Source organism: Danio rerio, chromosome 7 (assembly GCF_049306965.1).
Source record: "Danio rerio strain Tuebingen ecotype United States chromosome 7, GRCz12tu, whole genome shotgun sequence".
Classification (NCBI taxonomy): domain Eukaryota; kingdom Metazoa; phylum Chordata; class Actinopteri; order Cypriniformes; family Danionidae; genus Danio; species Danio rerio.
The window spans coordinates 46,381,760-46,399,611 of record NC_133182.1 but is presented as its reverse complement, the minus strand read 5'-3'; the positions used below and the strand labels follow the sequence as shown (position 1 = coordinate 46,399,611).

Genomic DNA, 17,852 nt, shown 5'->3' with positions numbered 1-17,852 from the left:
TTGCACTTTATAGCTTATACCTGTATCCTGCACTTGCTACTATTGCACTGCTGGTTAGACCTCAACTGCATTTCATTGCATTGTACATGTACATGTGTAATGACAATAAAGTTGAATCTTATCTAATTAAAAAAAAAAAAGGTTATTTTCTCATGCCTAGTAGATATCAATATTTTACTTTCTTAATGTGGATGTCAGTATAGCTTTCGGCTTCCAACGTTCTTCAAACCATATTTTGTGAACAACAGAAAAAGTGTTTCATACTAGTTTAGAATCAAGCTTGAGGAAATAGGGAGTACTTTAAAAAATTAATTTTTTGCATTTTTAATAGTTGTTTGAATGAGCGTTTTAGTCTGAAAGCAGTCAGATTGAATGCATTTTTAATCTTGTGGAATTTAAAAGTAACATAAAAGAAACATTTGTTGTCATGACTTTATTGTCATACCTTTTTTCACTTTACTATATATATATATATATATATATATATATATATATATATATAGATAGATAGATAGATAGATAGATAGATAGATAGATAGATAGATAGATAAATATATATATACATATACATATACATAGTCTCTAAGTGCTGTCTGAAATGGTCTTCTAAAAGCATTTATCTCAGGCTTCCACGTGTGTACAGTAATTTCACTTTTATGGCAATGAATAGGTCCTTTTCATTGCCTTTAAAGTGAAATAACTGAACATAAAGGGGAGGCAGAGAAAATTTCAGGCGGCACTTAAAGATTTTTGCATCTGAACTCTTCATGTCCACTTTTATTAAATTTTAAGTACACATTTTCTATTGACCATTAGAGTAGTAACGATATTTAACGCTGTTGTTTGGTGAAGCAAATGCATTTCTTTACGTTGATCAGAATAGAACTGCTAGGGCTTTGCTGTGACTCATCGTTCATAATATGAATTATTGATAGGATATCAAACACAACAGAATGGCTTAGACAAGCATGTCACAAATAACTCACGATATTGGTGACAACCTGAGAGCACATTAGTTGAATATCAACACTTGACAAATCACTAAAAGTGTCAAGTCTAACAACAGCACAAATAAAAGCAGCAATGTGAAGCAATAATAGCAACACCGTAATCTGCATAATTTATTCATTCTACACCTGCACAAAAATGCTCAGTGTTCATATTCTGCAACAAGAACGCATAAAAAACGGAAACGCTTGCTTTGTGGTTATTTTAGACTTTGCTGTTTCTACTTTTAATGGTACTTTAATGACACTTCGCATGGAAGAAACAGTCAACCCAAAGACTTTTCTCAAGAATAATATGAAGAAAAAGCAAACACTTTAAAGTTTCTTCTCAGAGATGCAAAGAAGTCCCACAGAGTTTAAAATACAGGCAATTAATCTGCAAGCTAACCTTTCTGCAAAGATCAGCTCTTTAAGTGGTCTCAGTATAAAGTTCCTACTTTTTATATTCCCTTTCTATACCTCATTTAATTACATACTTTTGTTTTCTTGGACTAAACATGTTTTCACAGAGGACTTTTGTTCTCTTTTGTACACATTCCTCAATTATTGTTTGTTAACACCAAATCTGTTATGCTATATACTCTTTTATACAGTTATCAACCAGCAGGACACATTTTCATGATCTCGCCTAGGGTCCTACATATCCACAGGCCAGCTCTACCACAATTATAGTAAAACATTTGCTTTACCAGTGAAAAAGACATGCCTGCAGAGCTGCTGATAAAAGTCCAGGTTTTCTGGTTGGGTTGTTTGTGTGTTTGGAGTTTGTCCACAGCCCATGTGGTGTAAGGAAACTGTGAGCTGTGGGATTCTCGTTCAAGGCCTTTTTGTCTCAGGCGGGGTTAAGCATTATTATAAAATAATAACATCAGGACTGTACAATTTGTTTTACAGTGTTGTTTTAATACTGTTGTTTGATTTTCTTTAGCTTATACAAAACAACATGTGCTACTTGAAGTTGCTCTTGATTATTGAATGCTTGTTTGTTCGGCTGAAGAAATAGGGCTCATTTTTTAGGTAAGTTTTCCAAATTACAAATAAAATGGTTTTGCACTTGAATAATTTGATATTTCTTGTTATCAAGGGATTAAAATAAATGATTGAAAAAGTTCAAATTTGTTTTAATATCATTATTGAAGACACTGTGGTCAAACACTGAGTCAAACAAAATCTCATTTTTAGTGTATTCCTATCGGGGATCATAAACACATGGAAGATTGAAAGCAGCTTTTAGAAAAATATATGAAAGTGGCCAAAAGGGGATTTTGGATTATTACTCAAAAAAAAAAAAAAAAAAAAAAATTAATAAAATAGCTTGAAGACAAATGCTGTGGAAAAAAAACAAGGCAAGAAATGAACATATTTCTTAGTGTTTGTAGAACTGGTGGATTACAGAGCTGAAAATGACTTAATATAAAAAAATATGAAGAGTTCAGATGCAAAAACCTCTAAATGCCATCTGAAATGAAAATGTAAAGTCTGAGAAAATGCTAATTTTAGTAGAAAATATCAAATGTCATTTAGTTTTTTGCATCTAAACTCTTCATATATTCCCTCACGCTTTGAGTTTACTCACAAATATTGTAACAAACATTTCCCCTAATGTAAAATCATGTTAATGTCTGTTTATCAGTACGTTTACATGAACACCAATACAATTTGAAAACAATTATTACAATGGTCTGATTAAGAGTCTAAAATGTAAACACTGATTTTTGATTACCTTATTTTACTAAAGTCATAATCCAACTAAACAGAAATCGAATGTGGAGTTTTCCTATTTAAGTTGCATTATTGAAGTGCAGTGCAGACATCGTTCTCTAATTTTGTCAAAATTGAGTTATTGACATCTTCCAATTAAATGACAGCTTATGTACATTTTGAGATTTTTTTAGAAGTTGTTAACATTTTGAGGCTTTTTATTTAAAAAATAAACAAACAAACAAATGAACTTAAGCTTGACTCTATAAGGTTCTTTCTGTGAGGCAATCAGCATTTTAGTTGCTCGCACGAAGGCCAGTCAGTATCAGCTTTGTCATTTTTTCGGACTGGTCCATTGACAATGGGAAAGACCAGAAAGAAACACAAACTCAATCATTCACTCATTTTCTTTTAGGTTTAGTCCCTTTATCAATCAGGGGTGAACACAGCGGAATGAACAGCCAATTTATCCAGCATATGTTAATTACAGCGGTTGCCCTTCTAGCTTCAACCTATTAATGGGAAACACCCATACACTTTCATTTACACACATACAACAAAAAATCAGTCGACTACATACTGCACCACACAAAATTGAGAAGAAACCTGAAAATGAAAAGATGTGGAAATGTGATTTAGAAGCATTTTTTGACATTGAGATAAAATGTTACATTTTACATTGTTGAAAAAAACACACTAAAGAATGAAAAAAAAAGAAATAAATGAATAGAAAAGAACTTTAAAAATGTACCATATTAAATGTGAAATATTTATATTTGTGTATATAGTCATATAAACATTTTTCAGTGTTCATTAAACTTTGTTAAACAACTCATTTGCACATTGTTTTCTTTTAAAGTCTTTTTAAATTTGATATCAAGCCTTAAAGTGGAAATACTTAATTTAATTCACAGGGCAAATAATTCAATAAATTTAATTTAATATTTCATATAAGCATATAATTCAATAAATATGACCATATTAGTTACATAAAATTAACATCTGCAAAGGACAAAACATTCAGCATATGCATCATTGTATGCTTAATTTGTAAAAGAAAAAAATCCATATTAAAACATAAAATAAATGTTATAGAAAACAACAAATTAACTTTCTTAAACATCACATATTGTTACAAAACCAATTTTTATTAATTTAATTAAATAATATGCAGACTGATTGTATTTCTAGAAATGTATTGCTTCAATTAATGATCTGTCAGACAAAACCTTATAATTCCAAGTGAAAAATTACTTTTTAGAATTACAAGCTTCTATCAGCATTTGCCCTGTTTGTTTCATCTTTATTTAATAGAACTTTGATAATTTACATTTAGAGTACATTTAGGGTCTCTGTCGTGTTCATTTATGAAAGAGAACTGTTAAATACTGTTTTCTATATGAAATGCGAAAACTTTAAAGCTCAATATCTCAAAATCATTCAGAATGCAGACAAGAACTTATAGGGCTCTATTTTGACAGTCCATGCGCAAAACGGCAAGCACAGGGCGCAAACGCATTCAGGGCGTGTCATAATCCATATTTTCTAATATAAGGATGGGAAAATCCACTTTGCGCCGTTGCGCATGGTCTAAAAGGGTTGAGTTTATTTTCTTAATGAGTTAAAGGTGTGTTTTGAGAATAAACCAATCAGAGTCTCATCTCCCATTTCCTTTAAGAGCCAGCTGCGTCATAAGCGCATTTGCTATTTACATGACGTAAAGTAAGTTCACTTTCGCTTTTGCTCTTGTGGATAGGGAAACCTTACCGCACAGACATCAATTAGCCTATAAATAATTAAATTTGCTTGTTAAGGGCAGTGGTTTTTAAATTTATGTAGGCTAGAAATTAATTTGTTTTGTAACATTTTAATTATTTATATTTATATCCTATATATATCCTTATTATATATATCCTTAATATATTAAATCTTTTTCATATGTAAAGATATTTGCGTATTGCTCTTCATCTTGTGTGTAGTGTGTAAGCCAGGCGCACTTTGCGCCAGACAATAGACGGACTTTGTTCTGGTTTAAAGAACAGACTATTTACAGTTTCTCAAAACAGCAATGCGCCAAAACACGCCTGCTTTTTTAGACCAGAACGCCTATGGGCGCACATATGAGCGCAAATGCATTTGCTATTTAAACAGTGTGGCGCAATGCCTCAAAATGACCCTTGTGCCGAGCTGAAAGTAGCAAATAGCAATTGCGTTGCGCTTTGCGCCTCATTGCGCTGGGTGTATGATAGGGCCCTTAATTTCAAGGCAACAACATGAAAACACCTCATAAATATATACATTAGATGTCGCCCAGCCTGTTGTTGTCTATTAGAAGGAATGCGTCAATAGAGCCGGCCTTTTAGTACAGGGTAGGGTTCCTTTAAAATGAATGCGGGACCAAGCTGCAGTGGAGGACTGTGGCCATCCAGAGCCAGAGAATCACACATATACACATATATCTATGATCGGGAGTTTTCTCTGAGGTTAGTATGCAAATCTTTTTTTAATTACTAAACTTACAATTTTACATCACTTTTCTACATTGATGGATAAGTGATTGCACAGGCATTCCTGACAAAAAGCTTGTGTTTGTGTGTATGGATTTGTACCATCCACCTTCCCTGTTAAATTTGATCTAATCATGTCCTGAAACGAGGCAGTGGCGCAGTAGGTAGTGCTGTCACCTCACAGCAAGAAGGTTGCTGGTTCGAACCTCGGCTCAGTTGGCGTTTCTGTGTGGAGTTTGCATATGTTCTCCCTGCCTTCGTGTGGGTTTCCTCCGGGTGCTCCGGTTTCCCCCACAGTCCAAAGACATTTAGAATTGGGTTGGCTAAATTGTCCGTAGTGTATGAGAGTGTGTGATTGTGTGTGTGAATGTTTCCCAGAGATGGGTTGCGGCTGGAAGGCCATCCGCTGTGTAAAAACTTGCTGGATAAGTTGGCGGTTCATCCTGCTGTGGCGACCCCGGATTAATAAAGGGACTAAGCCGACAAGAAAATGAATGAATGAATGTCCTGAAACACACCGCCTCTCCTGCTTTCACTTCTCATACTGGTGGAGGGAGCGATTCGTTTGTGAATGAATCTCCGTTATGATGGACTCCTTCCCTAGCCGACAGTAATACAAGTTTCTGGCACCGCACTGACTGCAGCATCTCGTTGTCATATTTCTTTTGCATTGTTTGCTGATTTTATTCAACAATAGCATAAGCCGAGTGTTTAGCGTGAGTTGGTGCTACTTTACCTCATGATGAATGCTGTGACTGTATTATCATCACATTAGCACAAAAGTTCATAACATACAAAAACATAAAAAAATAAATCTTACATATGAAATGTTCTGCCTTTGTGCTTTGTTTTCTTTGTTTGTTCGTTACTACACCTGTAGACAGCGCTAAAGTCCAGCATCTTCACGTAGTAACACTGTCTTAACTAGTGCGGTTGAATGACACTTGTCCTGGGAGCACTGTAAAAATATGGCGGCGCTATTGACGCATGCTCAGGGTCCCTATGTGATATATATCTATGAAAACACCTAACCTAATCAAACTCCCGTTTTGCGGTACTTTTCGCTACGTTTTGCGACAGGACGCACACACGGCAGTTATCAGGCGTTACTGACAAACAAATGAAGTGGCTTCAAGCAAAAGAACACATTTTTGTTGCGAGTGGAAAACGACTTTTCTCTCATCCAGCACCTCCGAGTTTGTTGCAAGGGCATTCAATGAAAAGTTAGTGAATAAAACCCAATATATCTGACTGAAGAAGTGGCTTGTCTCTTCAGTATTTGTATCCACCGTCGTCTGTTGTAGTGTGAGAAATTAACTGTAGTGTTTTATGGACAAAAAATCTTAACATAAACCGTTTGATAAATGCCTTTAGAGGTGATAACTGCAAAAATGAACTTGGCTCTATTGAATTAGGCCTATGATAAACACAAATAAAGTGTAAAAATGAAACTCAGGTTTTCTTTACACAATGCTTTAGTCCAAATTTCTAAAATGAATGAATCAATAGGAATTTTCTAATATTGCCTTGCTTTTAGAAATACTATCTCCAAATTAAGTGAGTTTTTAAGCTCAAATAATCTGTCAGATGGGCAAGCAAAGAAAAATCCTATTCATAATTTATTATTTGTTAATATTAATTATTTCTGAGAAGACAATATTTGTTTTGCTTGTCTAGAAAATGTTAAATGAAGAAACATTTTTCTATATTTTGTGTTTATGTTATGTTTATGTTTCCCTTTGAAACCTTTCTTTTTTCTCCCACAAATTGCAAGCAAGGGAACATTGTAGCACCAACGCTTTTCTGATTGTTACAGACTGTCTCCTTCCAGGGTTTTCTGTTTTCACTGATATTTCCCTCTATTTGCCCTCATTAAGGTGTCAGCACTCTGAGTCCTCCACCATCTGCTGCATCTAGACTCAAAGGCCTGAGGTGGATGACAGACACAGTGCCTTCTGAGGTCAGAAAACCATCACCTTCTGTTTGGACAGACGCAACACTGAAATACGAGCTTTGAGAAAAATTAAAGCTGGTACCAGTGAGGACACCTTGGTTCAGTCTGATGCATGTTGTTCTCCTTAAAGGTAAGGCTTTAGCAGAGCATGTTTATTTTGGTACGCATATTAACAAGCGAAGTTGTGCCACATAGCAGAAGTTTAGGTCTAAGAAGAGTTTCAGTGCTGAAGCATTTAAAAAATGATTTATTTATAAATTTTGCTGTTCATGGTTCACTGAAGGCAGCAAAAAGTAAGGTGCAAGTGCAGTGTGAATGTATTAGCAACTTATTTACTTTTATAACTAATACTTAGTGTTGGTTAAGTTACTTGAAAAAAAATCGATTACAAATTAATGATTACTTATGATTAATGATTGAAATTGTAATTTGATTACATTACCAATTACTTCATGTAACAAGTAATCAGATTACTAATGACTTTACTTTGAGGTAACTTTTAAAACATAAAAAATAAAAAGAAACTGCTTCTTTTCAATAATTTAATATTCACTGAAAAACATTACAATGGGTTTAATACAGCAGCTTGACAAATTCAAAATCAATTCAAATATAAAGAGATCTCCCACGACTTAAAGTTCTCTCCTCATTTACCTCACTTGTGCCAAGCTGTTTTGTTTGCCTTTTTTCCTTTTGAACACAAAAGAAGACATTTTGAATAAAACTAGATACATGTAAGATGTGATATGTGAACTGCCCCATATGCAGCTGCTTTTCTTCACATTTTTAAAAGGTACTCTCACTCTGCTGCTGTGTTTTTGGTCACCAGTGTCCTCCTTGGTGACACATATTGTCATAGAATACTTCTGTTTAAGTGCTTGAATGAGTTGGCGGTTGAGTTTAAAGCAGTGGAAAGTTCTTTAAAGACTGGACATAGATTGCATTTCACAGCAATAGTTTTGTTTTTACGCTCAATGAAATCAAAGTAATGTCTGTATTTCCACTTGAAGCACCTCTCAACAGCAACCATTTCAGTACTATTTCAGCTCGTGTTCTCCAGCAGTTTAAAAGCGAATGCTCATTAACTGACGTTGGGCAGAAAATGTGGCAGAATATGGTTTTTAAAATGTATATTTTTAACGCAAGTAACGCAATTACACAGACTTTAGTAATTGCAATCAAATTACACACATTTAAAATGGATTTTGTAACATTACTGCATTCCCCAAAAATGTAATTAGGATACAGTAACCCGTTACTGTGGAATGCATTACACCCAACTCGGCTAATATTATTGCAAATTTAGTTTAATACAGTCAATCAGTAAATAAATAAATAATAAATAATAATACTGAAATAAAATAAAGATAATATGTTCTGTGTAGACTAATTATTACATAGACATGCACTACAGGTCATAACATGGAGGTGGATATAAATACAAACAGTTGAGGTCAAAATTATTAGCCCTCGTGAATTATTAGCCCCTCTGTTTCTTTTTCCCCCAATTCCTGTTTATTGGAGAATTTTTTTTATTTTAATTATGTCATCAAATATCTAAACATACTAGTTTTAATAAGTCATTTCTAGTAACTGATTTATTTTATCTTTGCCTTGATGACTGGAAATAATATTTTATTAGATGTTTTTCAAGACACTTCTATACAGCCTAAAGTGACTTTTAAAGGCTTAACTAGGCTAATTAGGTTAACTAGGCAGGTTAGGGTAATTGGGCAAGTTATTGTATAGTGATGGTTTGTTCTGTATACTATAGAGAAAAATATATTAGCTTAAAGGGGCTAATAATTTTGACCTTAAAATGGATTTAAAAAAATTAAGACTTTCTCCAGAAGAAAAAATATTATCAGACATTCTGTGAAAATTTCCTTGCTCGATTTAACATCATTTAGGAAATATTTAAAAGAGGAAAAAAATATAAAGGGGGCAAATAATTCTGACTTCAACTGTATATTTATACACTGTCAGAATTAAAGGTTCAGATCATGTGGGGTTGTCTTTTGAAAAAGGGCACTTGTTATTAAATGATAGATTTCACATGTTGTCACACCATTAGGGAAACACCCCCCAGGCAGAACACCAGCCATGGGCTGAACGATTTCTCTTTTTTTAGCCAAAACAGATAATAGTTTTTGCAATAAGGTTAGGTGCTACTAACCAAGGAGGAGACACCTGTGCTGTGCTTTTATATAATTCCTTCAGAGAAAGAACAGCCAAAGGATACATTTATTGTTTTGTGCCAAATGGTAAAATAACTGATGCATAGTAATCCATTGTACCTATAACTGGCAGTGTGTGTGTATGCTTTTTATTGATTCTCCACGTATGAGCGGGCACAGCCATTTGAATCTCTTTGGTTCAAGACTTCCGGTCTTATTCAATTCCATTAGTTTTTAGACATTAAAAACAGCTCGTTCTGTTGCTTGATGTTGCAAACTGATATTTTCCTATTATATTATTCTGCTTTGTCTGTATAGTCATGCAAACAGTTGTTTGTAGAGCAAGCAGTTTGATCGTTTTCTACAGTTTATTATTCCTAGTCATATCTCCTTTAGGCAACTGTATTGGAAGTTCAAAAACAATGACAAAAACAAGCGCATTTCCGCATTGAAGATTAAGGTCAATACAGTTTCTATTCTAATTTGCAGGTCAAGTGGAATTAAAGTAAAAATTTAAATGCAAAGTCAAAGTATAAATAGCAGAAGTGAGCGAATAGATTAGACACCAAATATAAAAGCAGACAAGTACATGCTATAACACCATCACTAATGATTATATTGCTGAGGAATATCCAAAAGATAATGTTAGATAAAAAGAACTTGAGCTCTGGCAGGAACATGACAATTTTAAATGACTGAAAAATGGTTGGGATGCACTATATGAATCACAACAATTTATAGTTTGTGAGTATAGGTTCTGTTCTGTTGATATGTGATCCTAATTGTAAATATAAAACAGATGCACGTATGACTGCTTTGTGCTGCGTTTTGATAGAAATCCCATTGTAGCTGTCATTAAGGCCTATATTGTTTTGCCCACCAGGTCTTCGCACAGGTCACATGGCTGAAAACTATCAATAGATACACTTTAGGTACTAATATGTACCCTTAAAATTTTGCCAACACCAAGTAAATGAAAAAAAAAACATGTTACCAGAGGCTTTTCTATTGCTATTTTAACTGTTTGTGTGCACTCCAGCTGTTCATGCTGAGTATCTGTTAGTGTCAGTGTATTGTATGACAGACTGACCATGAAAATCCCTTAGTGTCTTATTAATGTTGACTATGAGCTGTTTGTTTGTTTGCTGGGCACAGAACAGTGTGGCACCTCAGCCAACTTGTGTATCTCTCTGCACAGAATACAAAGAAAAGATTTGATTCAAGCAATAGGATTCAGTTTGCCAGTACTTTACTGAATGTGGTTAATATGATGCTTATTCTGTAAAATTTGTATTTTATAGGAACTCGTCAAAATGACCAAAAAAGTCACGTGAAATGTGAAAAGATTGCTAATCTAAAACCATGGCCAAGTTATATAGAACCAAATCAACAGCAATTATTCACTTTGAAAGTCCTTTCTAAAATAATAAAAGAAAAAATGCCTCAAATTTCTGTCACATAATTTCGACTGCTATTTTGGCTGTAAAATATAATATTTTTGTCATGAACATACTGAGCTTTGCAAACATTTAGAAAAATTCCTTCTTGCATGTTGTTTTTATAATTACTTCTTCTTGACATCATAACATCACACAGTCATGTTTATCTGCATAAACCTGTTCGTTTCCCACAATAATCTACAAGCTCACATTCAGATCTGCTTCTGTCCAATGGATTAAACCATGTATCTGCATTTTATATATTTGATACAAAAGAAAAGATCTTTCACTTCCATTATTTTGATTAAACAGCTGTCTTAAACTGCTCTAGGTGCCCCATACCTTTTATAGTGCACTGTGTGTATTTCGTAGCGGTGTCTAAACAAGTCAACAACTTTTCTCTTCTACAATCATTTTTTTTCAGTATAGCCACAGCACACTTGGATTTTGATTGTATATTTGATAACCACTTGCTGAAGCAATATTTGAGGACTGACTTTCTTTAGGGATTAACTCTAAGGTGAGAGGGCCACAAAACTTTAAGTGAGATATAATTTTTTGGAAGATATCTTAAAAATATTTGTTATTGGCTAATCTTAAAGTAGTTACAATCAATGCTTGCCTGAGAGCGATTTGCACCCATTCATCTTCTATGTCCTCGTTAAGTCTTAGTTGGGAAAGTTAAAAATATGTACACTTTTAATTGCATCCATGCTATGCATTAAAATATTGCTTATAGCGTATAAGAGTTCAGACGTTAAATTCTTGAAGTGCCATCTTAAATATTGTTAGTGCTTAATTTTTCAACCCTATTTCACTTCAATTCGTAACCTTAATATAGTGGCAAATTTTTATGAATTTGTATGATCTCATTTGTACATTTTAGTATGATTTGCAAATTCCCCAATGACAGTTGGGTTAAGAGGTGTCGTTTGGTCGGTAGAAATTTAAAAAATGATATATAGTCTAGTTCCAAATTAGCAATAATGTATATAACTGAAACTGTTTATAACGTGCTGTATATAAGTTTGACACCCAGTGGTTGAACTAAGTATTGCATTCCAGGATCAAAACAAATTCAAGCGCAGGTTGTCAGATTGAGGATCAACAGCAGATAGTCTGACGATCGAGCCTAAAGGCTGATTTACGTCCTGTTCTAAATAAAAGAAACGGCACTTGATAGAAGAAATATTTACCATATTAAAAGGAGTTTTTGTTCTAACCAACACCTAAAATATATATATTAGAAACGGCTTCTTTTTTTTTTTTGCAGCTGAACTACAGAAAACTGAAAATGATCCCCTTTAGATACACCTGATGTGCTTTATTCAGAGTTAAATGCTAACATTGTGAGTTTGAATGCTACTTCAGATGACATTTATAGCTATATACTGAAAGCAGCAGCAGATGGTTCACCTTAGTTAAAATAAACTGTTTGAAATTGAATTTTAGACCCAAAACCAACACATATCAGTGACTCAACATGTACATTTAATAACAGTAAAGAGGTTTAATATGCATTATTCGTTTTTAAACCATTTTGTGAGTGAGTGCATATTCTGTGCTTCTGAATGGCTGTATTTAAGTTCCTGTCATGTTTCGTCTGATGCAAACAGCCAACTGCTTGTCATGTAGCATGTTGTAAGGACACAGAGTAAGGTTACAACGTGACCTACTCACCTAATGTTCATGTTCGTAATATTTATATTATTTGCTAATTAATAAGCTCATGTGGAACTCTGAATCTGCATCTTATTTTGGAGTCGGCTACTGTCCACCAAAGGTCACATTTCAGTCACAGACGCAAATTTAAGAGCCTTTCTGAATGAATGAATGAATGAATAAATGAATGAATGAATGAATGAATGAATGAATGAATGAATGAATGAATGAATGAAACATCATAACCCCCTACCCCATCTCCGCTGCGCTCTTCACTCACCGATAGCGCACGCCACCCGTCTGCACCTAAAATCATATTTATCACCCATAATCAACAGCTTCAGTGTCTGAATCTTTAGTTCTGACTATTTTTCTAATATAGTTCTTACTAAATGCCCATAGACCATACAGGAATCATTCATTCTTTCATCTTTGGACTGTGGGGGCAACCGGAGCACACGAAGGAAACCCATGCGAACACTGTGAGAACATGCAAACTCCACACAGAAATGCCAACTAATCCAGCCGAGGTTTGAACCAGCGACTTACTTGCTGTGAGGCGCTACCCACTGTGCTACCACACTGCCCATTTTGAAATTAGTGACAGCTTATTATGTGTATGTGTATCATGCATATACTGAATATTGCTGCAGATGTAAATGCATTATAAACAATACAGTACTGTTTCTGCAGTATTAGATTTATTATACAAGGTTAATAATGTTCAGATGACTTCCTCCCCCACTGCTGTGAGAAGTCTGTAAAAAGTTTGAGCTATGAAAGCCATCTTGACTAAAAAAAAATAGTTTCACATATTCTCATCTGCCAGGCTGAGCAAACTGTGAGCTGACAGGCGTAGTGTCTGTTTAACTATTCCACTTGTCTCTCCTGACCCCCAGTGAAACCAGAGCAGATGTCTCCCTTCTTTCAGAGCTTATTGACACTGGATGGTCAAATAGCATGTTGAGCAGCGAGTGCCTATACCTGCATTAATTAGCCTTAGAGTTCGACTCTGGCCTCTGCTAACCCTTATGCTGGTCTTATGCCAGTCTCTCTGTCTTTACCTCCAGGCGGTGGACTGTGAGTGGGAAGAACAGCTCTGACACTAGAAAGCAGTGTGGCTCAGTGAAAGGTGTAATTATCATTATGAACATATGGATTCTTCTTCTGACACGTGTATCTGGCAATAAACAGACCTCTTTTACACGTGCAGTGCTGCTGGACATGTGAGAGTTCCCTATTCTGTTTCTTCTACTCGAGATACATTTTTAATGCTGCTGGCTAATTACACTATAGCATTGTTATATGGTCAGAATTATAAAATACACAGTGGTTTGATGTGCCAATGAAATAAAACATATGCAGTCTGTAGATTAAATACTTTTTTCCTAAAGTGCCTGTATAGCCATTGATTAGCATTTTTCAAAAAGTCAAAGACAGCATTAAAAATATTGTTAATGTTTTGTATTTTTTGAAGTAAGAATTATTAGCCCCCTGAATTATTAGCCCCCCGTTTATTTTTTTTTTCACCAATCTCTGTTTAATGGAGAGAAGATTTTCACAACACATTTCTAAACATGATAGTTTTATTAACTCGTTTCTAATAACTGATTTATTTTGTCTTTGGCATAATGACAGTAAATAATAATTGACTAGATATTTTTCAAGACATTTCTGTACAGCTTAAAGTGACATTTAAAGACTTAACTAGGTTCATTTATAGATATAAATAAAATAATCGTTCATTAATCATAAACGAGGTAAATTGTTAAATTAATTGAGATTTAGATTTATGATCTAATATAATATAATATAATATAATATAATATAATATAATATAATATAATATAATATAATATAATATAATATAATGAAACATAATGTAATGTAATATAATATAATTTAATTTAAAGTTGGAAATTTCAGAATCATTATGGCGCCTGTCATGATGCAATGTTTATATATATATATATATATATATATATAAAAAAGACAAATAAGGTCTGAAAATAGTTTTCTGTCCTTTACATATGAAATGCTACCTTAAATATTTAACTTTTGTATGAGTAAATGTAATTCTGTTTGGAAAAATATTTAAAATACAAAAAAAATTAATAATATTCAAATCTTTGAATTCTATTTTCGATTATAATCTTTGAATTGATACTTTTTTGACACAAGGATTTAGAACTACTGTAATCATATAATCAGATATTTGGAAGATAGAAAGCAAAGTTCAGTGCATAATGCTGGTCTCAGGATGATTAAGCAGGACACACAGACATCCTCCTTGTGCTCAACCATCTGCATCATTTTTTCTCATCTCTTCGTAGTGCACAGACACAAGTTAGCAGAAATAAACTGGTGCTGGGGCACAGTTTATCACAACAACATACCTCCTGCTCTCTTTCTCCCTCTGTCTGTTTCTCCCTCTCTCTTTTCCCCGCTCTCTCTCTCTGAAGCTCAGGCTGCCTGTGGTGGTGTTTGCCATTTGATGTTACTCCTCTGTTGTAGCGTCGGAGAGGAGAATTCTCCTTCCCTGCCGGGGCATCAGACTCTGTGTGTGTGGAGGAAAACTCCAGCTGAGATGCCGGCTCCTTGTGAAGAACGCTGGGAAAGCAACACACGCAGAAGGAAAGAGAGCAGCGAGAGGTTTCCGTTTCAGAGATGCAAATGTAGACACTGCGTTAGGGTTTCAGAGAAAGAGAAAAAGAGACTTTGAAACTACTTTTCAAGCATAGAGGAAAGGGTTTTTTATTAATTTATTATTTTTTTTGCTTACATGGAGCATTTCTATTCTATTGAGAGGCCAGATATACAGGACAAGAGAAGTTGATTGGAAGATGATCTTCACACAAAAATGAATATACTCATCCATTACTTGTTTAAAACCTTTATGAGTTGAAGACAAAAGAAAATATTTTGAAAAATACTGGAAACCTGTAACCATTGACTTGCATCGTATTTGTTTTTACTACCATAGAGGTCAATGGTTAGTTCTTTTTTAGCCTTTTTCAAATATCTTCTTTGTGTTCAACAAAAGAAGGAAACTCAAAATGGTGTGGAACTACTTGAGGCTAAGTAAATAGTGAGTACATTTTCTTTTTTGTTGAATTATCCCTTTAATTTCTGTTTTTTTCGTAAATAAATTTGCATCACTCAACTACATAACTCTCATAAACTCCATTCTAATTTGTGGTTCCATCTGGTTTAATCAAGATATTTGGACATGTCTATTTTTAGATCAGTTTACTCAGTTCGCTTCGAGTTATGCTACATGAAGTATGGGCTGTTTGTGCAACATACTGTACTGCTGTATTTCATCAATCAGATCACATCGCTTCTGGTTCTGTATGCTCTTCACTGGCTGTTTTACACAAGATGCCTTCAGGAACTTCCACAAATGAGCATAACTGATGTCCATCGGATATGCTCGTTGACTTTTAAAACTCATGGCACCAAATTGAATAATGCGCCCTTATACATATTGTATTAGGAGGGTATGTAGGCTAGTGGAACATAAATGTTATATAATATATTGCTAATGTACATATTACATATATGGATTTTTTTTCTTCTGGATATTTTGTGACTTACATAAATTGTAAAATACTTAAAATAAGACTAAGGCATCATTTGAAAGCAGAAAGTGTAACTTTATTTATATATACCCAATAGAGAAACAAAACTGTCTTTGTAAAATAATAACAACACAACACTATAAAAAGGGACTAGTTTAATTTACTTTAAAGATGTGAGTAAACCTGTTGCCTTTAAATTACTGACTAAAAGGTATGGTAGGTGCTGTCGCCTCACAGCAAGAAGGTTGCTGGTTCGAGCCTCTGCTGGGTCAGTTGGCGTTTCTGTGTGGAGTTTGCATGTTCTCCCTGCGTTCGTGTGGGTTTTCTCCGGGTGCTCCGGTTTCTCCCTCAGTCCAAAGACATGCGGTACCGGTGAATTGGGTAGGCTAAATTTTCCATAGTGTATGAGTGTGAATGAGTGTGTATGTGTTTCCCAGAGATGGGTTGCGACTGGAAGGGCATCCGCTGTGTAAAAACTTGCTAGATAAGTTGACGGTTCATTCCGCAGTGGCAACCCCGGATTAATAAAGGGACTAAGCTGAAAAGAAAATGAATGAATTAATAATATGATAAAAAAAGTTCAGTCAACTTAACAGTTCCAATTTACAATGGGTTTAATACCTTTTTAAGTAAAGTCAGCTTGTCATTTTTAGGGCTATGGTTTTACTCAAATTTTTAAGTAAATTAAAATAATCACTTTTTTATTTTACATTGAATACAGTATGCTTTCTTTCTATATTTCCTTGAACTCAAGGCATAGTCATTAATTCAAACAAAACTCTGTGTTTTTTTTTTTTTAACCGCACAATTTTAATTAAATATCTAAATGAAACAGATTTTGTGTAGGACTATTGCACAGGCTGCTCTTTTAAGCATCATCGCCCACCTTAAATTATATACATGAAGAGGAAATGTCTATACTGCAGACTGCCATGTTCCCTTTTAATTACTGAATTCTTACGCTTCACATAACAAACCCACATCTTTCTTAATGTCCCAGCCTTTGGGAAGCGGTGAAATCACATGCTGAACAACGTATACCCTGCTGGAGTAGAAATAACATTTCCACTGTGTGAACATGTTAAAATATAATATTATAAGTTACATAAACCTTGAAAAAAAAAGTTATTCATCCCTAGCACCCTTACATGAATTGCTTCTTGTTTTTTTTTAATATGACTGAAGTAACACAGGGCTCGAAATATTATTTTTTTTTTAACTTGGTAGCACCGGTGCTTCCAACTTCAAAAATTTTAGAGCACCAGAAAAAATTTAGGAGCACCCTCCAAAAATTAATAAGCACCACTGCAAATTGTATATTAACAGTTATATATATATATATATATATATATATATATATATATATATATATATATATATATATATATATATATATATATATATATATATATATATATATATATATATATAAACATAAACAACTATCTTGCTCTGTATTGACTTATTGATATTTGTGCAATAATTTCAAAATGAATGTCTAAATGTTAAGGATGATGATGACGACAATAATACTAACAAAGAATTACATTTTTCATTATCATGCTGCCTTGAATGTGCTTGAGTTATCTGTATAAAAGGTTCTGCTGTTACATTATGAAAAATAAATCTATGGTTTGCATTAAACAAAAATGAAGCAATGCATTAAGAAATATACTTTTTGCAGTACTGCATTTAAATGCATGTCAATTTTATAAACAAATAATATTTCTGATTCTAAAACATAAACGTTTTTTAAATTTAAATATTTTAACATTTTCTTTCCCCATATCCAGTCCTCTGCAATCCATTCAAACAGAAAACTGA

The 17,852-nt window shown here is 33.9% G+C and overlaps 1 long non-coding RNA gene across 3 annotated transcripts; it reads left to right on the top strand.

Annotated features, from left to right (window-relative positions):
* The first annotated feature begins 6,300 nt into the window (after positions 1-6,300).
* On the top strand, positions 6,301-17,143 carry LOC141375110 (uncharacterized). 3 transcript variants are annotated; one of them, XR_012382604.1, is made up of 4 exons: positions 6,301-6,438; positions 7,093-7,299; positions 13,518-13,673; positions 14,962-16,062. It is a non-coding gene; the product is annotated as an uncharacterized lncRNA (long non-coding RNA). The 3 variants fall into 3 exon arrangements; XR_012382602.1 differs by lacking the exon at positions 13,518-13,673 and having other exon boundaries at positions 14,962-17,143; XR_012382603.1 differs by lacking the exon at positions 13,518-13,673 and having other exon boundaries at positions 14,910-16,259.
* The last annotated feature ends 709 nt before the right edge of the window (positions 17,144-17,852 follow it).